Source organism: Hemitrygon akajei, chromosome 19 (genome assembly GCF_048418815.1).
Source record: "Hemitrygon akajei chromosome 19, sHemAka1.3, whole genome shotgun sequence".
NCBI lineage: Eukaryota > Metazoa > Chordata > Chondrichthyes > Myliobatiformes > Dasyatidae > Hemitrygon > Hemitrygon akajei.
In genome coordinates, this window is record NC_133142.1 from 40,173,408 (window position 1) to 40,195,738 (window position 22,331).

The 22,331-nt window shown below is 38.1% G+C and overlaps 1 protein-coding gene across 8 annotated transcripts in view; it reads right to left on the reverse strand.

Moving 5' to 3' along the window:
• LOC140741889 (contactin-4-like) overlaps positions 1–22,331 on the reverse strand; it is a 2,152,419-nt gene that overhangs the window by 1,531,741 nt on the left and 598,347 nt on the right. For all 8 annotated transcript variants that reach the window (XM_073072410.1, XM_073072411.1, XM_073072416.1 and 5 more), the window contains exon 3: positions 2,312–2,392. The gene's annotated coding sequence lies outside the window, so the exon portion shown is untranslated. The remainder of the gene's footprint in view (positions 1–2,311; positions 2,393–22,331) is intronic.

Consider the following 22,331-nt stretch of genomic DNA (forward strand, 5'->3'; position numbering starts at 1 on the left):
AACAAATTATATTATTATTAGCAGAGCAGATGGAAAAGATGGTCTGAAATGTATTGGCCTTTCCACCACAGATTTATAACAGATCATAAAGATACAATCATCACTGAATAATTTTGCAGACACCTAGTATGACTCTTCTAGTTTACTTTTCAATTGATGTTGAAGGACAAGTTTGACTGCTGAATGAAGATTTCAATACAAAAATGTTTTGAATTGAGTAAATGCAGCTAAAGGATCAAGCTGAATATTTGAATAGCAAATAAAGAGAATTCAGAATCTATTACAAAATATTGATATGATCATGAAAGACTTGATACAGCTTAAACATAAACATTAAAAAAATTAATCCTGTAACTATTTGTGTGTACTTATGTCAGTTTTCTGGGGGCAACATCTCCACTGCATCTTAATTTAAGCACATTAAAAACTTAGCATTCACATGAAAGATAGGAGAAACAGTTTGTGTCTGGAATTGTTAGGCATGATTGCACTTGTCATTCCCATGAGCAGGCAAGGAAAATTGGGGGCATGTGTATTCTAAATTAAATCACTTAGAAATGTGATGTATTGTACACAATCTTTTCATGATGCTTATAGTTACTCGGTTCAACACTTTTCATTAATCTTTATCAGAAGATCTACATAGAAAGCAGCACAAGATTTCTGTTCAGCAAAATGATACACACTTACTTCAAACCAGGTATTATGAATACAAGTCATTCCAAAAACAGACACAACATGGTTAGACACCTCAAACACCCAGAGAAGAATGGTAACAGACATTAAAAAAATCCATATTACGCATATGTAAGTAAATTCATCTAACTTTTAAAATTTAACAATCAAAACTGTAGTGGTCTACATTTCCTGAATTCATTATTGAACTTTGTAAATTAATTCTGTGGAACAAACTTCTGTAATCACATTCTATTTTAATCATAGGCAATGGGTTAAACTTTTGTGCAGCATATAATCTTTGTGCACCACAAGAAAGCAGTAGTTAACCACTAGAGTCTGCCATTCAATATATTTATTGTCTTCAATCATAGCTTCAACCTCACTTTCCTGCTCTGTTCTCATAAACTTTGCCTTCAGTCCAATCTAAAAATCTGCCTGAGCTTTGAATACATTTAATAATCCAGCCTCTGCAATGCTGTGGTTGAAAAATCAAAAGATTCCTGACAATGAAACAGAATTTCATCCAGTGAAACATGATTTTCTATCGATGGGCATACGGTACACCCATGCCTTTCAACAGCTGTACGTCCATCAGTATACAAAGCAGATGTCACTACTATGACATTTAATCTCCTATTTTCCCTTAAATCTGGTCACACATGGTAAAAAGCATGAATCACATTGAAAGGTGAAGACATAAATAGGATAAAATAAAGTGTGCTCCAGCACACTAAAGGATGTTATTGAGTCATATCTAGCAGTTTAACTGTATCGAGATATGCTGACCATCTTTTTGATTAAAAATAGAGAAATTTGGATGTGCTTAAAATCCATTATGTGCTTTAAGAAGGAATCTCATGGAAGCAAATAAGCTCTTAAAATACATTTGCAACCAAGGATGCTTACTTCTCTCGGCAAATTTATCAGCTAATGAGCTAAATCAGCTAATCACTTAACCGCCTCTACAGGCTCCAAAGGAAATGCAATACCAATTTATGCAGGCAAATTTTGAAATTTTTCCCCAGCCTCCACTGCTAATTTACTCTCATGCAGTAGAGTGTAGTGAGGAAAGACAGCTACAGGAGATTATGACAGGTGATATTTGAAACCAACTTGTTGAATAGGTTCAAAAAACATTTCTGTGAACTTTTGCCAAACTCAAAAGGAATAGAACAGAAAGTAATGGGATATACATTAAAAGAAACACATGTATTCTTGACATACAGGTTGAAGCTTGGAAACAATAAAAGAGGAATTACGCAGCACATGATGACCAGCTTCACATTCAACAAAGATAGGGCAGCTTTGACCAAGCAACATTCACAACCCACTGTTTTAGGCATAGGTTCCTTTGCCAACCACATCACACAAATTGCAAGAGCATTTGGGATGCTGCACAGAAAAATGTCACAATACCATTTATGTTTTTCTGGAATCAATGCTCCTTTTATTTTGGTGTGATTATACCAACAACATGTAAATATGTGTTGGTCTTGGGTGGGGGTGGGGTGGAAATTATTCTGATCCTTCACCAACAAAGTATCTTTCAATGCAATGCAGAATCGACAATTTCTGTCAAATTCCATAATTGCAATCCACTCGCGCTAGTTACATTTAGAAAGCCAGTACTTACCCCTACTGTTGTTTAAATGGGTAGAAGATGCATATGGAAGAGAGGAGTGCCTCCTATCAGTATGGTATTCTGGCTATTTCACTGAAATGAAAAGGACAAACAAAATTAGGTATCTCCTGCTGGGAAATATACAACACAACTTACCATTTCACAAATGATCTTCCTTTCATTTACTTTAAACATCCAGTTTCTATTCAAGTGCACCTACCATAATTCAGAATTAAATCCACTTGAAATACAAACCCTCCCCCCACCCCATCTCAACTTGCTTCAGTCACAAGAGGGCTCTGTGACAAAAGCAGCACTTGCCTTATTGTTTTTCATAGGTCATAATAAATATAATCAATAGAACCGATAACTACAAATAGTTTCATGGACTTAATAAGTAAAGTATGCGTTTGCATAACCATTCACTTTCAAGAGCACACATATTCACTTTGCAATGTCATATTAAATCTTGACGAACTAAAATTTTGTTTGAAAAGAATAGGCTTTTTATTCATATACAATAGGACTGACAGGTCTGTGAATCACAGTTCAAGTGTTTAGAACGATTGTTAATGGCACCATCATGAGGTATTATTAATGGAACATTAATTTTCAATGTCAAATGTCAAACAGTTTAAATACTTGCTGCAGAAAGATAAGTGAAGATTAAAACATGGAACGTTTTATACAGTATATGTTTTAAATGTTGCAAGATAAGGAAAGGATCATTTGGCTTACACTAAAGAACTCAACTGAAATTATCTTTATGCAACAACAAGTTTACAGTAGAATGAGGTCATAAAACCCATACACTGTACCAATAGGCAAAGAACCAGTTTATTTTCATTTGCTTGGTCTGCAGCCTTAAATCACAGCACTTCAAAGGCCTCATGATACACTTTTTCATTGTGCTGCATTTCTTCCAACAATATCAGACAGCAAACTTCAAGCACGTCTCCACCTGGATGAAAATCGTGTAGAATTTTCCTCTAATTCTTTCACCAATTACGTTATATTTGTTGTAGATTTCCATGCTAAGTGAAGCATTTCCTTCATATTCACTGCAACAAGTTCCTTAGAACTTAAATATCTCAATTACAATTCTCCTCCTCCCACCCACTGCTCATTTAGTTCAAAGAAAACAATCATCATCTACTTCATCTTTCCTCGTAAATAAAATACACTAGTTCAGATAACAAACTCATAACTGGTTTTAACAATGTGTCAATATTGAGACAAAAAATCTAACAAATGAAGCAAATTCTTTTTTTGTAATTTATTTTTTATTGAAGTTCATCATCAAGTGAACATTTCCATAAGATGTTTTCAGATACGATACATATGTATCATATAGTCATATTTGCCACAAATTTCCACAATATTTATCCTAGGTATACATTTATAGAAAAGACAGGAAAGAAAGAACAAGCAAAAGGAGAAAACTCTGTACAAGTAGGGAATGATCTTTTTTTTACAACATATTCATTGATTTGTGAGAATAAAATCAGGCCTATGAGGTATTATGTAATTAAACCATTTTTCCCAGTATGAATCAAATTGTTCCAACTTATGATTAGCAATTGCTGTTATCTTCTCCATTTTGTAAATGTCCATTGTAATTTCTATCCATGCTTTTAAAGTTGGGCTCTCCTGTGATAACAATTTCCTGGTAAGAGTCTTTTTACCAGCCACCAACAGTATATTATTTAATAGAAGTCCAAGCACAGGAACAACAAATTTAAAATATTAAAACTAAAAATAAATTAACAGCATCACACACAAAATGCTCAATGAACTTTGTAGGTCAGGCAGCATCTCTGGAGGGAAATAAACAATCAATATTTTGGTCAAGATCCTTAGTGTGGGGGAGGGTGGTGGTCACAAGCTGGCAGGTAATAGGTGAGTCCAGGTAAGAGAGGGAAGGTAGGTGAGTGGAGGAATGACGTGAGAGGCAGTAGAGATAAATTCCCATGTAGGACACATGGCTGTTGTAGCGAGTCTGGATGAACTCTAGGTGAAAGAGCCATCCTCTTTTACTCCTGAATCTGAATTTTGCAAATCATTTTAAACCAACTGGGTTTCAGATCCTGATCTAATCTGGCAGAGGATCCCAGTGGTGATTCCCCAGAAAGAGAGTGCTCACCCCAAGACTCTGTATGGCCTCTTTCCTTGGGATGACTCTTTCGCTGGGGTCTCTTTCTTTATGTATTTTGGGGTGACTTGTGTCACTGTTGAGGATTTAGTTGAAATGATCCTTGCAGCATTGATTTTCTATCAACCTACCTTTGGAGCTCCTCACTTTCTGGTTCACAATGCTTGAGTCCATGGGGAGCTTAGTCATTACTGTCTTAATGACATATCTTAATCATCAATGTAGCTGCGCTCTCTGTGAACTTACTATTTGCTTTTTCTTTTCTTTGATTAACATTTTTTTTCATTGTATCTTAGTATCGGTACTCTGGGAGATGGAGCTATAAGTGGAGACATGCACTGCAAGTAATGATTCTACTAGTGTCACTGGTCCAGTACAAACAGTCCAATAATTCCTTTGAAGGCCTGATGTAGGGCTTCAACCCAAGGTAACAATTCCTACCCCTCTACACCCATAAACAGATGCAGCTCAACTTGATTTCCTCCAGCAGATTGGTTGCTACTAAAAAAACCCTTCCCTTGATCATGTCCCAGAAATATTGACTTCTGTTTGTTCCCCGCCCTTCCAAACGGCATACTGCGACACCTATATGAAATGGTGTTAATGGAAAAAGTATAAATTATTTTTAATGGAGAGTGTCAGAATAATTGCTGCAACCATTTGACTCGAGCAAGAACAGCCAATTTACCAGTCTCAAAAATAATCTTGACCTTATGATATTTTTTAGACTACCTAATGTCCAAATTAACTTGATGAACACTGACTGCAAACTATCTACTAACATAAAACTAAGACCTGTAATTCATCCCTTATTCGCCTTTCATCTTCATCTTACACCTGTGATCAAGTAATTTTCTTTTGTTATGTAAATAATTTTTTTGAACATCACTCATCTTATCTTTTTTCTTTAATAATGCAATCATAGTACTACACTCAGTTTAATGCAGATAATTGCGAATTTTCCTAGCAAGTAATTACACAAGTTAAAGGCATTCACTGACAATGAGAGACAAATAATTTTACCTCAAAATAGAGCATTGACAGGAAGAAAAGGAGAAATATTCATATGTGTGACAAATTAAAACAAAATTGAAAGCACTTTATCTGTTAGTCAAGTTGTTGCTGGATGGTGGAATTTAAAATGGAAGTATTGCAGCAGGAAGAGAGTATCAGTATTCTAAATGGATTGGGTAAGTTCACATATATCACTTGACAGATGGAAGTAAGCATCTTCTCTTACCTCTGAATAAAAGATTGTCAATAGTATAACTTCATCTGCATGAAAGTCAGCACATAATTATTCTCTGGTCATTTTTTGTACACGTTGTTGAGTATTTTTATTTGTTTGTAGTGACACATATCAAAATGATTATTATGAAATATCCAACAATAAAGATTGAAAAGTGTGCGTTATTTATAGACTTTGATTTGACAACATATAACGCTCTGGCAAACTAGTATTACGTACCATAGAGATAACTTTTCTATGTAAAACTTATTTCAAGATATAAACAGTAGAGTGCAAGTCAGAGGTTTATCCTTATCCCACGTGATTTTTGGTTTTGAAGTACACATGTGAAATCCACCAACTCCAAGCTCCCTACAAATCCATCAAAATGTAACGTGGCCACGGGATTCCTGAGCGACCAAGGCACATAACCCTTTGAACATGATTGCCAATTAATATGTTGGCTTTGTTGGTAGAAAGCCCCAGTGTTTATGCATCCCAAAATAACTCCTACATCTGATAATAACCCAATTTGTCCCACATTGTTACTCAATGAAAGTTTCAATTAAGTCTAAGATATGACCGAACCATGGAGATAATGGAGAATGAGAAGGCTGCAGAGGGCTATGGTCCAATTGCAGGTCAGTGGGACTAGGCAGAATAATAGTTTGCCACTGGCAAACTGTGCTGAAGAGCCTGTTTTTGTGCTGTAGTGTTCTGTGACTCTAATGACATTGCGTGTTGGTATTCATAAGATCTTCCACCTTAAATTTTTATGGCTTATGGGTTTCAAATGTATGTTTTCACAAGGTGTTAATGTGGTGAAAACTGAGTCTTATTGACAATGGGTTGGAAAGAAAAAAATCAGAAAGGTTTGGATAGATTTACAGTCCCTTTTAATTTCCATTTTTTCACTACCCACATAATATTACGGTAAGTTTTTGAGAGTATTACACCAATGCATTGTAATATTTTCCATATATACTGTAAATATCAAATGCATGTATGTATAACAACAATAGAGTATCAGAAGCCTTAGTCACTGGGCAGATGATGTAACATGCAGGCAGAAGTGTTCTGATCATACCTTGACAAATCTACAACACAAATTCTGATGAAAACCCACTATCCTGCACTTCTGGTCAAAACTCAGAAACAGGTTTATTTTGATGATCTGATATGGTGTGAAATTTGCTGTAATGCAACAGTAGTGCAAAAAAAGTGACTATAAATTACAAACTAAACAAAAATATGAATAATGGTTCATAGACCATTTAGAAATCTGATGGGGGAAGGAAGGAAGCCGTTTCTGAATAATTAAGTGTGGACCTTCAGGCTCCTTCACTTTCTCCATAATGGTAGTAAGACGAAGAGGGCATGCCTGAACTAGAGAGTCCTTAATTATGGATGCAACTTTCATAAAGATGTCATTGATGTTGGGAAGGATTGTGCCCATGTCCAAGATGGATGAGTTTACAACCCGCTGTAGCCTCTTGCAATTCCATGAATTGGAGCCAGCATACCAGGTTGATCAGAATGTTTGTCACTCCACATCAATAGAAATTTACAGCAGTCGTTGGTGAAGTATCAATTCTCCTCAAACTCCTAATGAAGTAGAGCTGATGGCATGCCTCTTTCACAATATCACTAGTGTGTTGGGTAAAGGTTAGCTCCTCCAAGATGTTAATATCTGAAATGCATGGGAATATTACTCAGAACCTCAATGCGAATCATTGCATGTTCTCCCATCACCCTTCCTGAAGTAATTGAGTGCGAATTTGGTGTCATGATACCACTCAACCACCCAGTCCATGTCATTCCTGCATACCTTTGCATCACCATCTGACAAATGATTAGAGTATTAATATTTTTCATCATAATAACTTGAAATGCCTCTTATTGTCCATAACTTTAGGTAGTCTAAAGTAGACTTGTCAACAGCAGCTCCCAGTACATGACTCTGGAGTCAGAGATCACTTAGGATACCTCTATGGTATATGAAAAACTTGGAAGATTAGCTCATTTGTGCTTTCATATTATAATATTCAAAAATTTGTCCCACCTGTCAAATAATGATTGAGAAAAGGTTCCTTCCACCTAGCTTTCAAAAAAGATAATAAAATGTAATGGAACTGTATCACCCTAATTCCTACTTTATCAGTAGCCAAAGCTTATGAAGCATTGTATTATACTGAAAGACATTAAAACTATTTTGAATCCTTCTTTCAGCATTGAAATTAAATTAGAAATGTGACTCCATTAGAACATTCTTCTGAATAATCCACATTGGTGGAATAAATTTTGCCTTTGTGAGAGATTTTATTTGCTAATGTTCTTCCAGAGTAACTGAAAATAAGATATTGTAATTTTTTTGATAAAAGGTTCTGCTTCTTTATCTACTAAAGCATAACATTTTGAATCTGAATTGCATGGGAACATTATCCAAGAACCAAAATGTCACTTGTTTTAGTAGGCAGATGCATGTATTTACAAGAAAGAGTCCAAGTTGCATCAATAAAATGTCATATTTAATCAAACAAATAGAAAAACGCCCAATTTTAAAAAACACCTGATATATACAATAAAAAATGTTGAATAACATTTGCCCCAAATGATACCACTTAAAACCAATATGGTGCAAAAACAAGTTACTCATTGTCTCTTGTTAAATACCCCATTTCTTTCAAAGGCAGATACACTGTTAATTTATATGGGAAGTAATTCTGGTATTATAATGAGATGATTTCCTTCAAAAAGCTATTAGAAAAACACTTTATGCCCTTTTAAGATTAGGTACTCCACTGCAATATGTATCAAATTCTCCAAACAAAGGATTGAGTTTCAGGCAAAGTGATGATAGGGTACTTAATGATGATGGGCCTTGCATTTAAATGCAGACACATTGCCACCCAACCTCCAGATATTCACATGATGCTGCTGCAATCCCTGGGCAGTTGTTGTGAGGCAGTCCCTGACTGATATTTCACCTCCCAAAGACAAGACAATAGCAACTAAATTAAAATCTCCTCCCCATGAAGGTTGGTATTAGATAGCTTAATAGATATACTCGTAAACCTAACATGTTTGTAAGTAAATTGCATAAAGGAATTTTGAAGGACATTTGGAAAGATAGGGATTGATAAGGGATAATAAACATGGTTTTGTGCATAGGAGTTCATGCCTCACAGTTTTGATTGAGTTATTTTGAAGAAGTAATCAAGAAGGTTGATGAAGGCAGGATGGTAAGCTTGTTGTATATGGACTTTAATAAGGTCTTTTATAGAAGTTCACATGTTAGGCTGCTATGGAAGATTAGTTTGGATGAGATGCAAGAAAAGCTAGCTAATTAGAAACATAATTTGTTTGATAGTACAAAATAGAATACGATGCTGGAAGATAAATTTTCAGACTAGAAGCCTGTGACCAGGGATTGGTACTAGGCCCACGGCTATTTGTCATCTATAATCAATTATTTGGATAAGAATGGAAATGGGTAACTACTGAGGGCACAAGAAACTAGAGATGCGTAATCTAAAGCACCAAACAATCTCCTAGGGCATGGGTTCTTAACTGGAGGATCATGGATAGATTCCAGGGGATCCATGAATTTGGATGGGAACAAATTTACTTCTTGATTTTCACTAAACTCTGACTGAAATGTCACATTTCCTTCAATTATGAATATAGGCAACAAACCACAGTAGTATTAGCAGTACATGTGACTGTCACCATAGAGATCACAGGTATTTTCACATTACAATTGTTACAAATATATCAAAATATTTTTAACTGCACACTCATCACTACTTCAAAATTACCATAGATATTAGATGCGTTGCTAGATCAAATGCAATCACTGCCTTCCTGTCTGCTGACACTCGTGCGATGTAGCTGGTCAAATACTCAGCAGCCCTGCGCCGTCAGTGAAGTTGCATGTTCTCGCATTTGTGATCCAGGCATTTACGTTGCTCTTCATTATCCCAATCTACATTTGTTTGTAGAACAATGACAAGAAGGAGCTGAGTTGTTTTTATTGTTTGCTAAAGTTTTGTTTGAACTGGATAGTTCAAACGAGAATTCTTAACTCTTCATAAGACTGTGCAGCCTTTTGTAATACTATTCAACTCCATGCACACAATAGCCAAATTTCAGGAAGGACACAACTCCTGAGCTACTGCTCTAATCCTTGTGACTATCCAAGTATCTAAAATCCAATAAAAGTATCAAAACTTTGGATAAATTGTAAAATCTGCCTTATTTTACTTACTTGGCGTACCAATTTCTTAAATATCTTACACTTTGCTTAATTAACAATCAGATTACTTATTTCTTTGCAGATTTATCAAATTACTTAAAACCATACAAAATTAATGAGTTTCAATTGTTACCATTATATCAAAAAAACAAAATCATTGGCTGTCCAACATGACATCCATATTGCCTTGTAAAAGACCATCCCACAGATTAATGTTCTTATACAAGCTAAGCGACAACAACCTTCACATTGATATGTCTTTGATAAGGTACCCCAAGCAAGGCTTATTGAGAAAGTAAGGAGGCATCGGGTCCAAGGGGACATTGCTTTGTGGATCCAAAACTGGCTTGCCCACAGAAGGCAAAGAGTAGTTGTAGACGGGTCATATTCGGCATGGAGGTTGGTGACCAGTGGTGTGCCTCAGGGATCTGTTCTGGGACCCCTACTCTTCGTGATTTTTATAATTGACCTGGATGAGGAAGTGGAGGGATGGGTTGGTAAATTTGCTGATGACACAAAGGTTGGGGGTGTTGTGGATAGTGTGGAGGGCTGTCAGAGGTTACAGCGGGACATTGATAGGATGCATAACTGGGCTGAGAAGTGGCACATGGAGTTCAACCCAGATAAGTGTGAGGTGGTTCATTGTGGTAGGTCAAATATGATGGCAGAATATAGTATTAATGGAAAGACTCTTGGCAGTGTGGAGGATGAGAGGAATCTTGGGTCAAAATTCATAGGACAGGTGGAACTCTATGGTTAAGAAGGCATACAGTGCATTGGCCTTCATCAATAGTGAGATTGAGTTTAAGAGCCGAGAGTTAATGTTGCAACTATATAGGACTCTGGTCAGACCCTACTTGGAGTACTGAGCTCAATTCTGGTTGCCTCACTACAGGAAGGACGTGGAGACCATAGAAAGTGTGCAGAGGAGATTTACAAGGATGTTGCTTGGATTGGCGAGCATGTCTAATGAGAATAGGTTGAGTGAACTCGGCCTTTTCTCCTTGGAGCAACGGAAGATGAGAGGTGACCTGATAGAGGTGTATAAGATGATGAGAGGCATTGATCATATGGGTAGCCAGTGTCTTTTTCCCAGGACTGAAATGGCTAGCATGAGAGGGCATAGTTTTAAGTTGCTTGGAAGTAGGTACAGAGGAGATGTCAGGGGTATGTTTTTTACGCAAGGAGTGGTGAGTGCGTGGAATAGGCTGCCGGCGGTGGAGGCGGATACGATAGGGTCTTTTAAGAGACTCCTGGATAGGTACATGGAGCTTAGAAAAAGAGGGCTACGGGTAAGCCTAGGTAGTTCTAATGTAAAGACATATTCGGCATAGCTTTGTGGGCCGAAGCACCTGTATTGTGTTGTAGGTTTTCTATGTTTCTAAAAATAAAATTTAATTTTAACTTCCCTAAATTTTAAATATATAGTATTGATATTTAATGCATTAATAAAGAAGCACATATATTAACATATCACATTAAAAAAGTCAATATCTACGTTTCCTTTGTAATGCTATTTTATTTTATATATTTAAATATATTATTCTGAGTCTGGACCCCCAAAAAGGTATGGTATAAAAAAATGTTAAGAGCCCCTGTGCTTGAGGAATTCAGGAGCTGAGCAATATCTGTGGGAGGAAAGGAACTCTTGATGCCTTTGAGTCAACATTTTGCATCACGACTCCTCAATCCATTGAGTTCCTACAGCCGATTATTTTGTTGAAACAGGAAACTATTGAGTTGTTAGGCAAATGTCAGTGTGTTTTATTTGGATTTTGGAAAGCATTCATTAAGCATAAGAGGTTGGGTGACAAGGTTAGATAAGAATCACAATCAGGTTCATTATCACTGACATTTGTTGTGAAATTTGTTTTTTTTTGTGCAGCAGTACAGTGCAAGACATAAAAATCACTACAAATAACAACAAATAAATAAACAGAGCAAAAAAGGAATAGCAAGGTTGTGTTCATGAACCTTTCAGAAATCTGATGGTGGAGGGCAAGTAGATGTTCCTAAACATCAAATCCTGTATCTCCACTGCAATGGTAGTATTAAGAAGAGGCTGTGTCCCAGATGTTGAGTGGCATTAATAATGGATGCCACTTTTTGAGGTATTGCTTTTCAAAGATGTTCTCAATGGTGGGAAGGCTTGTGCCTATGATGGAGCTGACTAAGTCGACACTCTTTGCAGGCTCTTTCAGTCCTGCTCACTGGAGCCTCCATACCAGCTGGTGTTGCAATCAGTCAAAATGCTCTGCCCTGTACATGTGTAGAAATTTGCAAGAGTCTTTGAGGGAGGAGCTTAGAAGAGACAATGCTACAAAATGGCGACTACTTTGCTTGCATCTTCAGAAACAGCTCTATTTCCATCTTTAATATCTCTACTTTTCCCTTTCAGGATTCATTTGAAGACCCTGACCTGGAGTTACATGCTGACTTTGGTCCTTTACAGGAACGGAACCCACTCTCAGGGTCTCACGACTGGCCGTTATTCAATACGCCAAGAACGCGGCCTAGAAGATTAGCTCGTCTTTGGAGTTTTTGGATTTCATGGCTCTGGAGGCGGGCAGATTTGAGGTCAGTGCCTCTGCAGGAAATCGGTGTGTCATGGGAGAGCTTGGAAAAAGCGATGCAACGGACTTTTAACATCGTAACTCAGCGTTGTTTGTTATTCTGTGAAATGGAGTCACCTATTTTTCCCTTATTAGGAAGAGAGAGAGAGCCTGTGGTATGTCGAATACCATGTGAAACGTGGTCTTTGGGGTACGGCAAGTCTGGGCCTTTACTGATGCTTTGCTACATGCTGAGTGCTTGGTGGGAGGCACTGTTACTTTTTTTTGCTGGTGGGGGGGGAGTCGTTGCTTTGCTGCTGCTTACACATAGAAGGGGGAGCTGTGGGGGTGCTTTAGGGTTCTAACAGTTAACTGTCATTCTTTGGGGCAGTCCTCTATTTTCATGGATGGTTGCGAAGAAAAAGTATTTCAGGATGTATATTGTATACGTTTCTCTGACATTAAATGTACCTTTGAAACATTTGAATTGCCAAATTTCCTCAAACTCCTAAAGGAGTATAGCCATTGGCATGCCTTCTTCATAAGTTGGGTCTATAAAAGATCTGAGATGTTGACACCCAGGAAGTTTTGAACCACCACTGACCTCTTAATGGGGGCTGCTATGTGCTCTCCCTATTTCCCCTTCCTGAAATCCACAATCAATTCCTTGGTCTTACTGACATTGACTTGAGTTTGTTGTTGTGACACCACTCAACTCAACAATCTATCTTGCTCCTGTATACCTCCTCATCATCATGAGATTCTGCCAACAATTGTAGTGTCAGTAGCAAATTTACAGATGATGGTTGAGCTATGCCAAGCCACACACCATGGGTGTAAAGATAGTCAAGCAATGGGCTAAGCATGCATCCTTGAAATGTGTCTTTCTTGATTGTAAACAAGGAGATGCTGTTTCTGATCTGTATTGACTGTGGTCTCTGATGAATAAGTCAAGGATTTACGTATAGAGGGAGATACAGAGGCTTAGGATTTGAAGTTTGTTGATTAGTAATGAAGTGACTATGGTGTTGAATGTTGAGCTATACTCAATAAAGAGCAGACTGAGGCATGCATTGCTGTTGTCATGTGGTTCAAAGCCGATTGAAAAGCCAGTGAGATTGCATCTGCTGTAGTACTGTTGTAGTGGTAGACAAATTGCAGTGGTGCATGTCCTGGATTAAGTAGGTGTTAATTCCAGTTATGACCAATCTCTCAAAGCACTTCAACACAGTTATGTGAGTACTTTCGGGCAATAGCTGTTGAATCAATGTTGTAACGCTACCCTCAGAGTAGCTATGAAAGGAGGTTTAGGATTTTGATCAAGAATCCAGCAGGAATGGCAACAGATTTTCATACAAGAAAATTGTTGGAATGAAATATATAGCTGTTGGCATCCCCACACACATTTGTTAGATTCTATCTACTAGCTGTTGGTTGTGTGGGTTTTGGAGCTATTCTTAATAAAATAACCTGACACATTGCTTGCAGCTTATCTTGAAACTATAATGCTGCATTGAAGAAATAAATGCTTAGGGTGATGGATGATGCGATAAACAACTGGACCAAGCAAACAAAAAGCATCCTGGATGGCATGAATCAAAAGATAGGCAATGTGTACTATTATACCAAACTTGCACTACCAGATATTTGCATAGATGGTCCACCTAAGGAGAAATGTGAGAGCCAAAGGCTAGAAAATATTCTTTGCATTGCCATGCAGTTCAGAGAAATGCCGCATATAATGGAAAAGTTAATTCAAATCAAATGCACCTAGCATTACATGCAGACCTTGACAATTGGGCTAGCATGGGAGACAGCACAACTAAGCAACTTGGGCAGGGGCAAGGGAGAAATGTGTGGCATCTTTTAGTCTCGTGAGACCATGGATCTGTGCCCTCTCCAGGATGCAGGCCTGGGCAAGGTTGTATGGAAGACCGGCAGTTGCCCATGCAGCGAGCCTCCCCTCTCCACGCCACTGATGTTGTCCAAGGGAAGGGCAAGGGTCGATACAGCTTGGCACCAGTGACGTTGCAGGAGTTGCCGGAATGAGGTTGAAGGCAATGTCGGACTGCCTTAGGGGCTCCAGCTCCGGATTTGTCCTCAGGGTTTACTCCCGAAGCCTTTCCCATGAGTGGGTATGGCCGCAAGGCAGCGGAGGTTTGAAATCAGTGTTTTCCCTCTTTTCGATGGACTGCCTTCCCAGGCTGACGAGCTCCATCTACCCAGAGAAATAGACCATCTGGAAAACTCAAAGCCTCCTCTGTGATCAGTTTGCCTTACTTGTTTGGTCTCCCATTAGTATTTGCTAATCTTTCTGAATCCCCATGATTGAGCACAGAGCATTGTCGCAAGAAAGCAGCCATCATCAGGAACTCCCACCACCCAGATCATGCTCTCTTCTCTCTGCTGGCATCAGGAAGCAGCAATGTTCACCTATAACAATTAAAATAATCTCTCTGCACTCACCAACTTTCTTCCTCATAATCAACTACAAATGTAATGTCTCCAAGTGCCTTGATTATTATATAAAAATAAATGAAAGGGATCAAGTACTGAGCACAGTAGAACTGCATTCAAAACAATATCTGCTTACCAGAAGCCCATTAAATGCCCACACCCATTAACATTTGCCTCCTACCATTGATCCAATTATCGATCCAGCTCATCTTTTTTTTTGGTTTCTTGGTTTTATCTAAAATAAATATAAACTTCCATTTAACTCCTCAAAAATATAATTACCATACATACATAAATATGCCTTAAATTCATTCTGACCATATTTGATTAAGTATTATTTAGGGAAGCCTGGACTAATCTGTCCCACTGTTGTTTTCCAGCAATTCTTCCATTGCTAATGTTAGGGTGATCTTCCTATATTCCGTCTATTTTACTCAACCTTTGTAAACAACATAAACAATGTTTCTATCCTTTGGGGTGGATGGGGTGTCCAGAGACGGTAGCATCTCTGGTGAAGGGGCTTGTGTCCATTCTGCGGAGCTCACTCACCTAGAATTCCCACTGGGCAATCAACTCTCACCTGTGGCTCCCAGTAACTACTTGCATGCAACAGTGGCCACTTCCGATACACCACTTCAGCAAGCGGGCTAAATTAGGTGATAGTAGCCAGTGGCCTCAGGCCCCGGTGAGATAGGTACAACCCTGTCCTAGCATGCAAAGTCAGCTCCAGCTGACTAGGTGGATGAGATCTGTAATGAGATCCAACAGCCGGGAAGGTGGTTCTGCATCACTCTGTGGAGAGCGAAGGGCATGACAAGGCACAGAAGACATCATGTTCATCCACTGCAACCAAGAAAGACCTGTTTGTGATGCTTGCTCGTACCACTGGACCCAGACTTCTGAGGTCGTGAGAGTGGAACTGCCCCTGTGCAACAACCTTAGTTTTTCTTCTGCAATAGTTTCAATTGTTTTCATAATTTCTTTATTTTAAACTATTGACTTTTCCAGGTCATCTGTAGTAATGAAGTCACAGCACTAGGTTCTCTTTTTAAGGTGAAAAGCCTCAACCTACCCTATTAAATCCTTCTTATAGTAGGGTCTATCTTTTTTTTATCCCCCTTTGAGTATTTGGTCATCCATAATACAGTCCCAAAGACATGATAATTACTTCTTTGTTTTTCACTTCAAGCCATAACAACAAATTCTTACAGCTTTCCAGCCTTTCCCTCCTTTGTTTAGTATTTAGTGTTAATCAATATTCCCCCACCCTAACTTTGGCGAAAGCAGAAAAACAATCCCTTATTTTATGTCTCACTTTAACTTATTTGGAAAACCTCTCCCAAGAATATTAACCTATCAATTCTGCCCTCTGTTAACATATTTATTATCTCGTTGTCACAAGGTCTGGCTCCCAGAGTTACTAGCCCCCTATCTACAATTTCCAATGGTGCTTCTATCTCTTCTGTACCTTCTCTTGCATTGCTACCCCAGCAGTTAACTGGCTTTCAGTAAATCTTCCTTAACAGGTTACAGTTCATCTTCCAAAAATATTACTGACTCTAACACTGCTGAAGCGAAGTCCATCGATCTTGAAGGATCTAAGCAGGTCTAGTACCAAAGGAAGCCGAAGCATTCTGTATATGCAGATCTCGAACCGAGCATTCATGTGCACAATCTACTCAAAGGAATTCGAGTAATCCAGGGATAACTACCATCATGTATTTTATTCCCCTTCCATCTTAATCTATTTCCTTATGATCCGACTCTTGCCCTCCCTGCATTTTCCACAATGCTATTAGTATCAAAATAAACTATAGCCACCCAACTGCTCATCTGCTCTCTCCTCCAGTCAGCCATACTTGAATACCACAACGCCTTTTACATCACTTTTCCACCACGCATGTCCTGATCAGTGCTTTATTTGTACAGTCTATTCTCTTTGGGAAATCCACACAACACGTTTTCCTATAGCCTATTACTTACCCTTTCCTCAGCAACTAATCCCAGTTTCTAGGAGTTTATTAAACAAGTATTGGGCTCCTTCACCCCTAATGGATTATCTCTCCTCCTGACATTCTCAAAACTTCCATTCTTAATTAGTTTGTTTTCAAAATACTATTTTAAAAGGTAGAAGCATTATGAGACAAGTATTAAGATGTTGGAAAGATGATCAACAAAAAGAAGCAAACTGTTCTTTTTTAATATGGTCTAATAGATATCTTGCCAATATATCAAATACTAAAGCATTGCTTCAGAACACATTACCAAAAATAAAAGCATATCAGTAATGTCATCTCTTTTTTATCACTTCTCTCTCCTCTGGTTTAATGTAACAATGAAAAGAAATAGATAGAATATTTGAGTTTTCTTACCAAACTGCCAATATTATCACCTATGTTCAGAAATAGCTTCCCAAAATATAAAAATTACATCAACAAAAATTTAAAATTGCCTTCATTCATATGCTGGCTTGAAAACAAAGAACAGATGGAACCTTATGAAAGCCAGAAACTGCACAACTGAAGTAAATTAATTTGGGGAAATAACATACACAGATGCATCTTGGGAAACCAGATAACTGCACATGCTCAGTTTGCATAAGTGCAATTTGAGAGAGAAGCTAAACTCAGATGTATCAGTATTGCAGTGGAATAAAGGGAAATATAAATGTGGTTGACTAGAGAACTCAAAACCAACATCAAAGCAAAAGATAAGGCATATATTTGAGCAAAAATTAATGGGATGTTAGAGGATCAGGAGACTTATAAAAACCAACAGAAGGTTTCTGAGGTGCAAAGGGACTTGGGAGACCTCAAGCAGGATTCCGTGAAGGTTAACTTGCAGGATGAGTCAGTCATGAGAAAGTCAAAAGCAATGCTAGCATTCAATCTGAGAGGACTAGAGCAGAAAAGCAAGAATGCATTGTGAAGGTTTTATAAAGGATTGGTGATGCCACGGTGTATTCTGAGCAGTTTTGGGTCCCTTATTTAAGAAGGGATGATGTGACATTGAAGAAGCTTTAGAGGAGGTTCACCAGAGTGATTCCAGAATGAAAGGCTTATCGTATGAGGAGAGGTTGATGGCATTAGGCATTTACTCACTAGAATTTAGAATAATGAAGGGGGTTCTCATTTAAACCTATTAGATATTGATACAACTAGACAGAGTGGATGTAGAGAGGATGTTTCCTATGGTGTGGGAATCTAAGACCAGGGGACACAGCCTCAGAATATAAGGGCGTCCATTTAGAACAGAAATGAGGAGGAATTTCTTTAGCCAGAGAGTGATAAATCTGTGGAATTCATTGCCACAGACAGCTGTGGAGGATGTCATTGGGTATACTTAAGGCACGGGTCGCTATGTTCTTGATTTGTCAAAGCATGAAACATTAGAAGACAGGAGGATTGGGTTGAGCCATGATGAAATTATGGAGTAGACTATGATGGGCTGAATGGCTTAATTCTGCTCCTATGTTTTATGGACTTAAGGTCTAAATTATGGTCTGACTCACAGCTGTGGACTGTCATCAAACTCAAATGTGGGCACATTGCATAGGCAGAGTTCTTCAAGGAGAAAGGTAAGTCTGCCACAATCCACAAATTATTTGTTCTTGTGAAATATACAAATTTTAATTCTAGACACCTACTGGTCTGTTATTGACAAAAAAAAAATGACCAGAAAACAATTTGAGTTATTTCTGTTCATAAGTGTAATCTTGGGCTGAGGAACTCAAACTCAAAAATGAATGTTTCATTGGTTATTGCAGGTTTAACAATTTTTATCAATGTGTCTACTCTCTACATGCAGAATTGAACATATAAGGCTTGTTAGCAAGACTCTACATCTATTCTCAGAATATTGCTGATAAATATTAAAAATACAAAGACAGTCAGGAAATTAGTACTTGGAAACTAAAATTTTAATTGGTCTAATTAAAACTAGAACTTTAATTAGTCTCCAAAATTTTAATTTTAAATTAGTTTCTCATTGTTGTTTGCCAAACAGAGACAGATTGCTTTGCATCATCGTGATGCAAATTTCACAATTTTTTTGTGAGAAATACAGTGGAAATTCTCTGCATGTTAGAGGTATTATTAACAAGTCAAAATAATTGGCTTAGAGGCAGACAATTTAAAAACAGGAGATACTGCTTCAATTAATAATAATGAAGGATGGAAGTAAACAATCTCAAAACAACTATCAATAATTTTAAAAGGTCAAATATCACACAAATATGAATAAGCATAACAATAATAAAAGCATTGAGTACAGAGCAAACTATATATATGTTAACATAGAACCTTTCAAATATTGTTGGTATTGTATTAAGCATGATTGCCCCCGAGATTTCAATCTGTGCTTCTGCTGTAATTGCATCTATTTTGTTTATTAAATCATGTGAACAATACCATCAAAAATATTCCATCTGATAAGCTTTGATCCCCCTACATGAACTCACACTGTGCTGCTTTTCCACAGTCATTAGCACATTGAATGCTGCTCCTTTTGTACCTACCACATATTAGTCACCCTTCTCTTTCCTAAAGGATACAAGTTCCTCCGCACACTACACTTTGAAACTCCTTTACCTATTGCCGTTTTGCCATACTTGCAGTATACTTCTACTCCCCAGCAATCCTCATCCCTCCAGTCCTTCTGTATTATTGCCATTCACTCAACCATGGAGCCCAGACCTGTGCTTACTGTGCATCTGCTCAGTAGCATCCTGTTCTCTTTAAAAATGAACACCTCTGACAACAAAAAATAATTGGTTTGGTTAGCATCCCGCACCTTCCTTTATCTTGCAACCATTGTTGGCTGCCCAGATTTTCAAGAACTTTCTGTAGTTAAGCACATCTAAAGGAATTGTGGTCAGGGCAGCAAGTTTCCTCTAGGAACAGGTACATTTATGTTTCAACTGGGATCCTTAAATGTTTTCTGGTCTTCTTGACCATTATCCAAATTACTCAGCCCAGCACTATCAATTTCCAGTACACCTGCCAGCTTCTTCTAACCTGACTATTCACTCATTGATCTGGATGCCTCCAAGCCTACCTCAAGCCAACACAGCTGAGGAGGAGAAAGGTGTGGAAACAAAAAATATGGGAAGCTAACAGGAGAGATGATAGTAAAATATATCAGATCAAATTTGTCAGAAATAGACAATAAATATGAAGAAAATCATCAGCACAAGTCAGTTAACTGCAGAGATTAACATAGTAAATTGGACTAGAGACAAACACAATCTTTAAGAAATTCAAAGACAATAGGTCACAAATTCAGACAGATCATGGCATCTGAATTGTTCTGAGAATTATGTTTAAGAAGTGATGCAATTAACACAGATGCAGCTTCGGCTCCTGTAACGACCATCACTGTGGTATATTTGGGACTGTCACATCCTTCAAATGAAACACATTTGGTTCCCAAACTGAAGCAATGACATTTAGTGTGTAGTTTAATAGTTAGAAGATGTTGTGTGTTCAGATTCAAGGCTTTGGTTGATTTTGAGGTGGTGTGAAGAAATTCAGACTTCCTAAGTTGGACAGGGCATTTAAGAAAGATGAGTTTATATGAGACTTTGGCCTTTTTCCATGTTTGCTCTTTGCCAAAGAGAAAGATATCAGCCCAATTTTGTTTCTTTTTTGCCGTGCTTGAGAGTTGAGAGGCACAATAAATAAAGCCCTCATGCCCATACATAACTGGTTTAGATTCTTGTTAACTGTACCTCCAACAAGTGCAGTTGCTTACAACTTCTCAATCTCCAACAGTGTTCTGTCCTTACATATCTGGAGAAGGGGGATGCTTACAAGAGAGTGTTGTTCTTGGACTACAGTTCAGCATTCAACACCATAATTCCCCCCAGGCTTGACAAGAAACTCAGAGACCTCAGCCTTCACCCTGCCTTGTGTAGCTGGATTCTGGACTTCCCGTCAAATCACCAGCAAGTAGTAAGAGTGGGCTCCCTCACTTCTGTCCCTCTGACCCTCAACACAGGTGCCCCTCAGGGCTGTGTACAAAGCCCCCTGCTTTACTCTCTGTATATCCATGACTGTGTCGTCACCCACAGCTCCAATCTGCTAATTAAATTTGCTGACGATACTACAATGATTGGCCTGATCTCAAATAATAATGAGGCAGCCTACAGCAAAGAAGTGTTTGACTTCTTTGACAAAGAAGTCTTTGACACCGTGGTGTCAAGAAAACCTCTCCCTCAATGTTGCAAAAACAAAGGAGCTGGTTGTGGACTACGGGCGGAATGGAGACAGGCTAGCCTGTATTGACATCAATGGATCTAGGGTTGAGAGTGTGAACAGCTTTCAATTCCTTGGCATAAACAACACCAAGGAATTCACATCGTCCGTACATACAGGCTGTGTGGTGAAAAAGGCACAACAGCACCTCTTTCACCTCAGATGGTTGAAGAAGTTTAGTGTGAGCTCCCAAATCCTAAAAACTTTCTATAGGGGCACAATTGAGAGCATCTTGACTGGCTGCATCTCTGCCTGGTACAGGAACTGTACTTCCCTCAATCGCAGGACTCTGCAGCGAGTGGTGCGGACATCCCAGCACATCTGTAGATGTGAACTTCCACTACTCAGAACATTTACAAAGACAGGTGTGTAAAAAAGGATCATTAGCTACATGAATCACCCCAACCACAAACTATTCCAGCTGCTACCATCTGGAAGACAGTACTGCAGCATAAAAGCCAGGAGCAACAGGCTCCAGGACAACTTCTTTTATCAGGCCATCAGAACGCTTAACTCACGCTGATACAACTGTATTTCTATGTTATTTTGACTATTTATTATAAATTACTATAAATTGCACATTGCACATTTTGCTGGAGACGTAACGTGAAGATTTTTACTCCTCATGTACTTGAAAGATGTAAATAATTAAGTCAATTCAATTTATTCAATTCACTTCAAGCGAAACCAACTCCCCTTCCAATGTATAACTGGAAATCTGGCATTGAAGATCTTTTTTTTTTAAATAGCACACTGCAATGGGGGATCTTCCTGTTGTTAAAAGGTGAATTCCCATTATGTGCTCAACATGTGGCATCAGCTATGTTGTTGCAGTTCAACTGGCAGTGCAGTTCTTGAATCAACATTACGGTGATCATTTTTTTGCATACATGCACTAGGACTGACAAATACAAATCCTATATTCCTCATCTATTAAATTACAATGTGCACACAGGATTCACTACTTGAAGCAAAATAGCATCTATGGTGCTGAAATGAATCTGTTACAGAACATAATTGCCATGTTTAAATATCTAAACTACATTCAAAATGTACAACATTTCAGTTTTTGGGTGACGGTGAATGTCATCTCTTAATGCCAATACCAGCTTAATCATTCCCATGCATGCAGGT